At 37.0% G+C, this 13114-nt stretch overlaps 1 pseudogene; it reads left to right on the top strand.

Moving 5' to 3' along the window:
- The window catches only part of LOC110340797, a 34642-nt pseudogene that overhangs the window by 3757 nt on the left and 17771 nt on the right, over nt 1-13114 (top strand).

The following is a 13114-nucleotide window of genomic DNA, read 5'->3' on the forward strand; positions in this document are numbered from 1 at the left end:
TATGTGCACTATACCATAAACACATTCTCAGGCTTCCAATGGGCTACTGCCCTCAGCTTTTAAAAGGCTGACTCTGTTATTACATACCTGTTAGAGGTGATGGCTGTTATGGGTATAACTGCAAAAATAAAAACTGCTAATGCTCCAGCATATATCTCCAGTGAATTGGAAGGATTTTTCAAATAGTTTAATATAAAACATGTAACTGGTATACCTTACAATCCCACAGGACAAGTTGTGGTTGAAAGATCTAACCGAATCTTAAAAGAGATGCTTCATGAACAGCCAGAGGGAACAAAGACCCACAAACACAGGTTACATAATGCTTTGCTAACATTGAATTTTCTTAATGCTAATGAAAAAGGACAAACTGCATCAGAAAGACACTAGACTACAGAGAAGAATTCTGAACTGAACCAACCAGTGTATTTTAAGGATATTATGACCTCAATGTGGAAACCAGGATATGTGTTACATTGGGGAAGAAGTTTTGCTTTTGTTTTCACAGGAGAAGAAAAACTTTGGGTTCCATCGGAATTAAGATTCAATCTGAACAGAAGACATTTCAGGAGGAGGAAAGATAACAGCTCATCTACAAAATCATATTCTACCATGGGTAAAGTGACCTCATAAAAGGAAAGAGAAGTGTTTTGTTTCTTGTCTTCACAGGAAAACTCAACGAAAGAGTATTGGATGTATGGATTCCTTAAGAAGAATGAATAGCTACCCTGAGGACCATCAAACAAATAATAACTCAGTGTGTGGTATCAAAGTCTAACCCTCTCTATATTGTTTTTTTATAATACCCTCTTATCTTTGTTTCTTCATATACTTTATTCCCCGTGAATTTAACTGAAGCTATCTTTGGAGTTGGATTGGCTTTCCTACTCTCTATTCAAGCATATTATTTGACTAAAATTCAGAATTTCTGTATTATATCAAAGAGCCATTGATATAAGACTGAAGAAAATAAAAGCTATCTGTGGATATCTCTTTCTGAAATTTCTAATCTCCTTCACGTTTACCATCTTTCCTAGTGTCACCTTTCCCATTATGCATACATATAAAAGTTTAAAAAACTTTTTTTTCATGGTTAATATTAATGTTTGAGTTTTGCAGAGAACAAGGGATTTCTTGCCAGCAATCTTAAACTGCTTTGGAAAGAGAATGAGGATCCAATTCCTCTACTGCACCTGATTCGACTAGATGCATCTGAACTGCCCCATATCATTGACTCTACCTGACAAGCACCATCCTGAAACTGGCTTGGAACTGCATCACTCGATACAACTCCAGTCCAAGGAACTGATATAGTGCATCTTCTACAATCTGGCCAGAGCTTCAGAGGAGAGCTTTAATCAACACTAGAACTCCAGTCAGGAACTTCAATCAAGCATCTCCTGCCAAACAGAGACTGTCTAATCTACGGAATATTTTGTTACAATAACAATTTTTTCTCTCAGGTCCTCATGAGATTGTCATCATCCCATCTCAGCAGGAAGTAGTTTTGAGAATCCCACAACCCCTCTCCCTACTATTGATATTATAGGATATTTTATACCTGTTAGTGTTAGTTTTCAATTAATTTATAGTTGGAATTGGAAGGAGTTATTCAGACTTGGGTGTTTCTTTTAGGTAAGTTTAGGTTTAGATGGGATAGATATTTGAGACATTTTGTTCATTGACACAAGTTAGTTTTGCTTTAAGTTTAAATATGATTTTAGACTGAAATGGGAATTGTAGGGAGAAACAGGACTCTGCCATTATCCATGTGACACTCTAAAGACACATACAGATGTAGTAATGAAAGGGCAGAACAGCACTGCTAACCACACTCACTTTAGGCTTGACTACAGATAGGGCAGAGGAACTATGCCACTAGCCAGGCTCACTTTTGGGCATGGCTAGGGGCATGTATGTAGGAAGGAATAAAAGAAGGAATATCAGAGTGCTTGACCCTTACTGGCTTCCAGTTCAGTGGCAGAAAACTACTCGACTCATCTGGGTTACTGTTTTACTCTTGTTAGTAGTTTCTACAACAAACAGTTACCTGTACTCTCAATAAGTGTGCCATTTATTATTGCAGCATCACCATACTTATAAAGTCAGTCAGTTAGTCTTGAAGAACATTTACCATCTAGTGCAGCTCTTTGCAGGTATGTTACACATTAGTGTTCAGTAATGGTAACATATATTCAGGAGAGGAGCTGAAGGAAAAGCTGGTGGGCAACTTTGGGCAAAATGGGCAAATACAGATATGGAAGTGGTAGTCAGGGAGGAAACAGAATATATTCTTTGCAAATTATATGAGAATTGTAAGCAGTACCAGGTATTAAAGTTATTACCCTTCAATCTTTCCCTTAATTTGAACAGTCTCTGTCACTGTCAGTCAGTACAATGCAGTGGCTTGGTTTGAAAGATTGAATGGTCTGAATGAAATGATCTCACCAGCTTCCAGCATCATAAACGAAGAACCCATGAACAAATAGTGACAAATAAATTACATGTCTTCCTCTATAACAATATCATGAAAATAAAAAGTTGGTTAATCTATCTTCTTCCATCCTAAATCAGGCAATATAAAACATATTGATGCTTTTATAATTTTATGTGACGTAAATACATCACATGTTAAATGATTTACATGACATACATTTTTGTAATTTTATTCAAACTTTTCTTTAGATGTTAAATTTATATAGAAAAAATGAATACTGATGCTTATCTTATTTTACAAAATGTAAAGTTATGACCCATAAATAGTTAAAAGTAACAGCAATAACAACAACCAACATCTATCTTTCTTCACCTATTAATCATACAACAGCATTCTAAACCAAGAATATCTGTCCTTTCCGATTTAGGTATGGTGTCCTCTTGATAACAAGAGAGACTTTGCAGCACAAAAAGTAATTACCCTTCTTGGCTTGATGCTGTAAAAAGTGTCTGCTCATATATGTCATCGTTCAGGATCATTTGATCAAGGAGAGGTGACTACAGTCTGGTTTTCTCTAATGATTCAGACTTCCATCTCAGGGGAAGCAGCAGTGTGCTAGCTGTTTTCAGTTAATTATCATTTTTATCTGTTGTCATAGAATTGTATGCTTGTTATAATGTTTAGGTAAGAAACTTTGTCAATATTTTCAGAAAATAGTTTTGTAGTTCAAAGCGGCCCATGACATACCCTCCCATTAACCAACACTTGTGGAATCTTAACAGGTTATAGCCTCATTAAATTGACAGCACTTCAAACACATTAGAAAAGATGTTGGAAGTTTATGGTAAACATGAAGAAGAAACAGCTTGTGTGATCCATTGGTCATTTCACAGGGGAAAAATAAAATGTTAGAGACAAAGGAGAATATCAAATAGAACATACAGAAATCTATGCAAAGTAATAACTACTCACAGATATTGCAAGGGATTGTTGATTTTCTTCATCAGAAATAACCCTTATCAATAAGGAGGTAGAGAAAAATTATTGTCATCTCCTGATTCAGATAAATGTTATCTCTGAAATTTGAGAAAGTATTCCAAACATGGCCTGCAGTTAGCCACCTGATAATTGTTAAATTAAGTCCTTTCAATGTATTTGTCTCTGGGTGGATTAATTCATTTTGCCAATAGCCACATTTTTAAAAACATGCAAATTGAGAAACCACTTCAGTAGGAACATTACAACATTTAAAATTTACAGGTTATATATCTCAAAGAAACAACAATTTCCTAATGTATGTGAGGGCCTAAGCTCAATTTTCAACATGGAAATTAATCATAAGATGAATAATGTATAAATACAAAGATATATAATTTGTATCTGCAATAGGTAAACACATTGTCTGATTTTATACCACCTGAGATGAAGGATGAAATTTTAGGCAAATATGTGGGTAGACTGGAGAGAAAGAACATTGGTATGGAGGTGGGCATAGACAAAGATGTAGAACCCACTCTGATATAAAATTTGATGAAGGCAAGCTGGGAACTCTCAGACCTTTCTGGAAATATCCTATTCCATGGGAAATAATCTCATATCTGCAGCATTGGCTATCACTTATAACCAAGGTAAAAAATAAACTGTTATAAAAATATCTACTTTCATTGATAACCTGAACTTGAACACATTATTGGCAGAAACAATTTCTTTCCCACACTATGATTGATAACATAACATAACCTTTAATTTCAAACATTATTTTTTAAAACTATATACCATGGAGAAATAGATCCACACTTCTCTTCACATGAATGCTGAATGTTGAGAAGTTAAAGCAGTGTTTGTCTTCACTTTTGTGATGCTATGATTAGTTGGCACATAAACACTATCAGTTATCCAGTATCACTCAACATAACAGACTGATACATCACTTATTTCTAAAAGGTGAGCACTGTCCTCTCAACTTATCAGCACAATTTGAACTCTATCAGCACATGGGCATATTAAAATCCCCAAGGATATATGGTTTCAATGACTGTTGATGAACCTTCTCTTAAGTGTTTTCATAAATGTGAGGTTATCACATTGTGCTGGCAAGAGCTGCATCAGCCTGTGGCCATGCAGTAAATGTGATAAAGGGCCAACTTCCAGCCACACCAAAACTGCCTTATTGAATTAAAGTAGGCTTCAACTTTGTTAATTCTGGATAGTCTCTAGGCATCTATACATCAGCCTGTTTGTCCATCAGGACCTGAAATACCTCTGTCCTTCTATTGTTTTTCTGTCTGAGTCAGAGCCCTGCCCTTTTCATCTACAATGCCCTTTGTCTTCAACCTTACATCTGAAGTGTGATTTCTGAGGCTCTATACAAATCTGACTCTACAGCAGCATTGCTGTAGTACTTCTGCATTGTTAGGTGTTTGATTTACAGAGACTTACAACTCTAACAGTTACCACTTCTGCTTCATAGCCCACTTTCACACACCATGAACTCTCCTGAATCCGTTTAACTCTTTGTATGTATTCTGCAGCCTACTCAAATGTACATATACTGTTGTGTTTATTTTGAGTGACCTGAAACAATATTAGACTAAAAACATAATTTTTAAAAATTATGTTTGCCTCAGTCATGTCTCTCCTAAAAGACAATGACTAGTTAACAAATTATTGACATTAAAACTACCATGACTTTTGGGTTAATTATTATACAAAAACTTTGATATTGTGGAAATAAAAATGCACAATTTTCTTCCTTTTTCTTTTTGAGTTTTCATGGCAGGGTTTCTCTGTGTAGCAGTGTTGGCTGTTCTGGAACTCATTCTATAAATCAAACTGACACTGAACTCAGAGATTCTCCTGCATTTGCCTCCTGGGTGTTAGTATTAAAGGCATGCAACACCACCACTTGGAAAAATACATATTTTTTTTCTGTATCTCTAACATGTAGTGCTCATGAGCCAGAAATACACAAATGTGGTAATTAAAACATCTGTTTGTATTTATGGATGACTTGAAACAGTGTTATTTGCAAACATTATATGAAATGTTAAATGACTAGTCCTTTCTCAGATAACTGTATACTTTTCAGCTAGTGGAAAGGATAAAATATCTAGAAATCATTCTAGGGAACCACAAGACATATTTCTAATGGGACAAATTGGCTAAAGAAAAAGACACACAATATGTTCATCTTGGGGAGTTTGAACATTCTAAGTCATCTGCAGTCAGTGAACACTGAAAACTATAGAAAAAATATGAAGAAAATACAATACTCAGGCAAACAATGCAAAGATTTCAGGAGCCATCATTAAACTCTGTGCACTGGTTCCAACGTCCTTGTTATACAATATATATGTTCTAATTTATGTGCAAATCCCCATCAGCCAGCAACCTTCTTTTCTGTGAGTTTGATGCCTATACTGGTGACCTTCTGCATCATAAGTGTATTGTTATGTGTAAACATACATATAAGGGACAAAGTGAAATGTTAATTTTTATTATTCTTCTTTAAGATATATCTATGCATTTTGTGGTGATATATTATTTATGATTTATTAAAGCTTGCCTGTAGGTAAAAAGCAAAGCCAGCCACACCAGTTAGCTATAGAAACCAGGCGGTGGTGGTACACACATTTAATCCCACAGATCTCTATTAGTTCAAGGCCACACTGAGCTACAGAAAATCGATCCAGTCCTAAAGAGAAAGAGCTCACACAAAGATGATCAAAGCACTTGGGATCACATGCCTTTAATTCCAGCACTAGGGAGGTATAAAAAGCAAAAGGTCTCATGTGGAGATAGATTCTCTAGCCATGCTGAGGATAGGCAGAATTCTGAGGCTTGATGGAGAAATTTAAGACACAGGATCATCCTTTCAGACCAAGGTAGAGGTCAGAGCTAGTTACCAACTGTTTTACTTTTCTGATCTTCAACTTGAAGCTTGAACCCCAATATCTGTCTGTGGGTCTTTTATTAACTGTGTTACTGTATTCCTTAATATACACAATAATGTATATTACACATATCTGTAAAGAGAAGCCTTTCCTTGCTAGTCACTTTGGTTTATCACCCGCCAGTCGCCTGGGCTCTGCTGCGTTGTAGTCCCCAAATACAATTTTTCATGAAAATAAAATTTTAAAGAAAAACTAATATCACTGAAAAGAAATCAAAATCACTGTTGGTTGATACCACGAACAGAGTTTTGCTAACATTTGACATTTTTCTGTTAATGGGGGTACATAACGCTGTGTATAAATCTCTAAGGTAGGTAAAAGTTAGAAAATATGAAAAATTCTAAATTATGGATTATGGAATATGAAATTTGATTGTAGAGGTTTTGAAGTTTTTATTACTGTTTCCTTTTTTACTTTAATTTTTAATTAGCTTGCTTCACATGTCAATCCCAGTTGCCTCTCCCTCCTCTCCTCCTGCAGACCCCCCACCATCCCCCCGAGCCTCCCACCCTATCCCCACTTCCTTCCACCCCGGTTATATCCAGAGTCTGTCATTTCGCAGGGCAGGGTCCAGGCAATCTCCTAAGAGTCCAGGCTGAGAGATCATCCCTCTCTGTGTTATGGACACAAAATGTCCATTTGTATGCCAGGGATAAACACCGATCTATTGCACAGGGACCCATAGGTTGCCCAGGCCTCCTCACTGACTCTCACACTCAGGGTGTCAGGATCAGTCCCATGCAGGCCTCCCAGCTGTTGGTCTGGTCTCCAAGAGCTTCCCCTTGTTCAGATCAGCTGTGTCTGCTGGTTTCATCTGCCCATTCTTTGCCAATTTGCTCATCGCTCCTCTCTCTCTGTCACTGGCTTTTGTGGGTTCAATTCAGTGTTTCATGGTGGGTGTTTGCCTCTGCTTCCATCAGTTACTGGATAAAGGTTCAAGGATGTCATATAAGGTAGACGTCAAGTTCATTATCAGGAATGGGCATTTAAAGTAGTCTCTCCACTATTGTTAGCTTGCCAATTGGTGTCATCCCTTTAGATTTCTAGAGGTATCATTGGTGCCAAATCTCTTTTCAAACCTATGACTCCCTCTATTATGGTATTTCTCATCCTGTTCTCACCCTATTCTATCCCCCACTCAACCTACCTGTTTCCCCATGACCTACTGTCTTCCTGATGATTAAGGATATTGAGCACTTTCTTATGTGTCTTTTAGCCATTTTAGACTCCCCTATTGAGGATTCTCTTTTTAGTGCTGTACCCCACTGTTTAATTGCATCCTTTGGTGTTTTGGAAACTTGCTTCTTGAGTTTTTAGTAAATTTTTGAGACCAGCCCTCTGTCAGATGTGAGGTTACTGAATAGCTTTTCCCATTCTGTGGGGTGCCTTTTTGTCTTGTTAATTGTGTCCTTTGCCTTACAGAATCTTCTTAGTGTCACGAGGTCCCATTTGGTAATTGTTGATCTCAATGTCCGTGCTACTTATGTTGAGGAAGCAATCTTCTGGACCAATTCATTTAAGGACACATTCCACTTTCTCTACTAAGAGGATCAATGTGGTTGGATTTATGTTGAGGTCTTTGAACCACTTAGACTTAAGTTTTGTACAAGGGTATAGACATGGATCTATCTGCAGACTTCTGCATGCAAATATCCAGTTATGCCAGCACCATTTGTTGAAGATGCTATCTTTGTTCCATTGTGTAATTTTAGCTTCTTTGTAAAAATCAAGTGATCATAGGCGTGTGGATTAAAATCAGGGGTTTCAATTCAATTCCATTAGTCTACCTGTCTATTTTTAGTCCTAATACCAAGATGTTTTTGGGACTATACCTCTGTAATAGAGCTTCAAGTCAGGTATGGTGATGCCTCCTGAAGTTCCTTTATTGTATAGGGTTGTTTTGGCTATCCTGGGTCTTTTGATTTTTCATGTAAAGTTGATTATTTTTCTTCAAGGTCTGTGAAGAATTGTGCTGGAATTTTGATAGAGATTGCATTGAATATGTAGATTGCATTTGACAAGATTTCCATTTTTATTATGTTGATACTGCCAATCCAAGAACATGGGAGATCTTTCCATATTCTGGTATCCTCTTTGATTTCTTTCTTTAGAGGCTCAAAGTTCTTGATATACAGATCTTTCACTTCCTTGTTTAACATTATCCCCAGATATTTGATGCTGGTTATGGCTAATGTAAAGCGTGATGATTTTCTGATTTCTTTTTCAGCCACTTTATCATCTGTATTAACAGGGCCACTGATTTTTTTTTAGTTATCCTTTTATCCTGCAACTTTGTTGAAGGCGTTTATCAGCTCTAGGAGTTCCCTTGCAGAGTTATTCAGGGCACTTATGTAAACTATCATATCATCTGCAAAGAGTGAAAGCTTGACTTCTTCTTTTCCTATTTGTATCCCCTTAATCTCATTTTTTGTCTTATTGTCCTAACTAGAACTTCAAGTACAATATTGAAGAGATATGTAGAGAGTGGACAGCCTTGTCTTGTTCCTGATTTTATTTGAATTGCATTGAGTTTCTCTCCATTTAGTTTGATGTTAGCTGTTGGTTTACTATATACTGCTTTTATTATGTTCAGGTATGTTCCTGTTATCCCTGATCTCTCTAGGACCTGTATCATGAAGGGGTGCTGGATTTTGTGAAACGCTTTTTCAGCATCTAGTGATCATGTGGTTTTTTTTTGTACTTTGTTTATATGATGGATTACATTGATAGATTTTCTAATGTTGAACCATCCCTGCATTCCTGGGATGAGTTCTACTTGATCATGGTGGATGATTTTTCTGATGTGTTCTCGATTCTGATTTGCTAGTATTTTATTGAATATTTTTGCATCGATGTTCATGAGGGAAACTGGTCTACAGTTCCCTTTCTTAGTTGTGTCTTTGCGTGGCTTGGGTACCAAGGTAATTGTAGCCTTGTAAAAAGAGCTTGGCAGTGAGCCTCCTGCTTCTATTGTGTGGAACACTTTGAGGGGTATTGGAATTAGCTCTTTGAATTTCTGGTAGAATTCTACACTGAAGCCATCTGGCCCTGGGCTTTTTTTGTTTGGGATACTTTTGATAACTGCTTCTATTTCGTTAAGGGCTATTGGTCCATTTAGATTGTTTATCTGTTCTTGATTTAGTTTTGGCAAGTGACATCTATCCAGGAAACTGTCTATTTCCTTAAAATTTTTGAATTTTGTGGAGTAAAGCTTTTCAAAGTATGCCATGATGATTCTCTGGATTTCCTTAGTGCCCATTGTTATGTCCCCCTTTTCATTTCTAATTTTGTTAATTAGCATGCTCTCTCTCTGTCTTTTGGTTAGTTTGGACAAAGGTTTGTCTATCTTGTTGATTTCTCAAAGAACCAACTCTTTGTTTCATTGATTCTTTGCAATGTTTTCCTGGTTTCTATTTGATTGATTTCAGCCCTCAATATGATCATTTCCTGGCATCTACTCCTCCTGGGTGAGTTTGCTTCTTTTTGTTGTAGATCATTCAGTTGTGCTATTAATTCTCAACTCTGAGTGTTTTCCAGTTTCTTCATGTGGGGACTTAGTGCTATGAACATTCCTCTCATCACTGCTTTCAGAGTGTCCCATAGGTTTGGATATATGGTGTATTCATTCTCATTGAATTTCAGGAAGTCTTTCAGGTATGATGCAATTATGCATTATTCAATTTCCATAAGTTTGTAGGGTCTCTTCAATTTGTGTTATTGTTGAATTCTAATTTTAATGCATTGTGGTCTGATAAGATACAGGGAGTTATTCAATTTTTTTGTATATCTGGAGGTTTTCTATGTTTCCTATTCTGTGGTTGATTTTAGCGAAGGTTCCATGTGGCACTGAGAAGAAGGTATATCCCTTTGTGTTTGGGTGGAATGTTCTATAGATGTCTGTTAAACCCAGTTGTGTCATAGCTTCTTTTAGTTCATTTGTCTCTTTGTTAAGTTTCTGTCTGGAGGTCCTGTCTAGTGGTGAGAGTGGAGTGTTGAAGTCTCCTACTACAAGTGTGTGAGATTTCATGTGTGATTTGAGCTTTAGTAATGTTTCTATCATGAATGTGGTTGCCTTTGTATTTGGAGCATAGATGTTCAAAATGGAGACTTTATCTTGATGGACTTTTTCTTTGATGAATATGAAATGTCCTTCTTCATTTATTTTGATTGATTTTAATTTGAAGTCTTAGGATTGCCACACCAGCTAGTTTCTTGGGTCCTCTTGATTGGAAATTCTTTTCCCAACCCTTTACTCTGAGGTAACATCTGTCTTTCACATTGAGATGTCTTTCTTGTAGGCAGCAAAAGGATGGGTTCTGTCTTTGTATCCATACTGCTAGTCTGTGTCTTTTTGTAGGCAAGTTGAGACCATTGACGTTGATGGATATTTATGACCATTGATTCTCGTTTGTGCTTGATTTATTGGTGATGGTGTTATTTTGTGTAGGTTCTCCTCCCTTTTTCCTTTGGTGTTTGTGAAAGTGGGATTATCTATTGCCTATGTCTTTGTGAATGTAGTTATCTTCGTTGGGTCTAGGTTTTCCTTCCAGTACTTTCTGTAGAGCTGGATTCATGGATATGCATTATTTAAATCTGGCTTTGTCATGGAATATTTTGTTTTCTCCATCTATGGTAATTGAAAGCGTTGCTGGATACAGTAGTCTGGGCGGGCATCCTTGTTCCCTTAGTGTTTGTAGGAAATCTGTCCAGGATCTTCTGTCTTTCATAGTTTCCTTTGAGAAGTTGGGTGTAATTCAGATAGTTCTGCCTTTATATGTTACTTGGCCTATTTTTAGCTGCTCTTAATATTTTCTCTTCATTCTGTAGGTTTGATGTTTTGATTATTATATGGTGAGGTGACTTATTTTTCCAGTCCAGCCTATTTGGTGTTCTGTAAGAGTCTTGTATTTTCATAGGCATATCCTTCTTTGGTTAGGGAAATTTTCTTCTGTGATTTGGTTGAATATGCTTTCTGTACAGTTGAGCTGTATTTCCTCTCCTTCTTGTATACCTATTATTCTCAGGTTTGGCTTCTTCACGGTGTCCCATATTTCCTTAATTTTTTTGTGTTTGGGATTTGTTGGTTTTGAGATTTTCTTTGGTTGATGACTGTATAGCCTCTAATGAGTATTCAACACCTGAGATTCTTTCTTCTATCTCTTGTATTCTATTGGTGATACTTGCATCTGTCATTTCTGATCATTTACCCAGCTTTTCTATATCCAGCATCCCCTCATTCTGTGTTTTCTTTATTGTTTCTATATCAACTTTCAATCCTTCAACTGTTTGAGTTGTTTCCTTCATTTGTTTGGTTGTTTTTTCTTGATACTCTTTAGAGTCTTTAAGAGATTTGGTTGTTTCTTGACTTTTTTTGTTTGTCTTTTCCTCCATTTCATGTATTTTTGTTTTTTCTTCTATTTCTTTAAGGGATTCCCTCGTTTCTTCTTTGAGGGTCTCTATCATCTTCATAAAATAATTTTTTAAGATCTGTCTCTTTTGGTTCATCTATGTTGTGCCTTTCAGTTATTGCCAGTGTTGGGTCTCTAGATTCTGGTGGAGTCATGTCGGTTTTTCTATTGCTAAGTGACCTCTTATTCTGTTTTCTTCCCATCTCTTCTTCCAGTGGGTGCAGGTGGGTCTTTCCATCTCTACTCGTCTCCTTCTTTCCTGAAGCTGAAGCTGGGGACTCTGGAAGGTGGAGTCTGGAAGGACTTATGCCTTTCCTGTGTGGGCAGGTGCTCTGGATGCTAGCAGCAGGCCCTGGAAAATCAAGGAATTGGGTGATGGGCAGCACAGGGGTGGTCCGCGAGAGTTCCAAGCTTACCTGAACCTGGAGACGCTGGAGTGTGGTGTCTGGAAGGACTTATGCCTTTTATGTGTGTTGGATCCTCTGGATGCCAGGAGCAGGTACCCGGAAGACTGAGGGAGTGGGTGATGGGCAGCAGGAGGGTGGTCCCAGGGGGACCCAAGCTCACCTGAACCTGGAGACACTGGAGGGTGGGATCTGGAAGGCTTATTGCTGTTTTAAAATTATTGATAAAATATCAGGCTTGCCTGAAACTCATTTCTTGGTTATAGAAAGTAGTATGTATCTTTTAATTTAATGAGCAAAAAACACTACTAAATTTTTGAGATGATACAGAATTTAATAAGTTACAAAATCCAGCTGGGCAGTGGTGGTGCACGCCTTTAATCCCAACACTCAGGAGCCAGAGGCAGGTGGATCTGTGTGAGTTCGAGGCCAGGCTGGACCTACAGCCTCCAAAACAATATAGAGAAACCCAGTCTCATAAAACCAAAATAAAATAAAATAAAAATAAGTTACAAAATCCTATAGTCTATTTAGGATTTTAACCACAAATTTATTTCTGTCCTTTTCCACCATATGAATATATTTTCCAGTACATATAATTGAAAGGCTGTGGGACTGACTCAGTTGGTGGAGTCCATTCAAAGTATATCTGAAACCATAGGTTCTATCCTATGGTGGTACACATATTTAACCTCAGCATATGGAAGGTGTAGGCAGGAAGATCAGAGTTAAATTTATCCTTAAGTATACAGAATGTTTGAGTCCAGTTAAGAATATATGATGTGTTGTCTTAAAATAAGTAAACAAATGAACACACATAAGAAACTAACAAAGAAAGTGTCATATGGTTATGATCTTATATTAGCTTTTTCAATCTATCTTCCTATATTTTATTAATACATTAGCTGAAAT

This window comes from Mesocricetus auratus, unplaced genomic scaffold, assembly GCF_017639785.1.
Source record: "Mesocricetus auratus isolate SY011 unplaced genomic scaffold, BCM_Maur_2.0 Super-Scaffold_100011, whole genome shotgun sequence".
NCBI classification, from domain to species: Eukaryota; Metazoa; Chordata; class Mammalia; order Rodentia; family Cricetidae; genus Mesocricetus; species Mesocricetus auratus.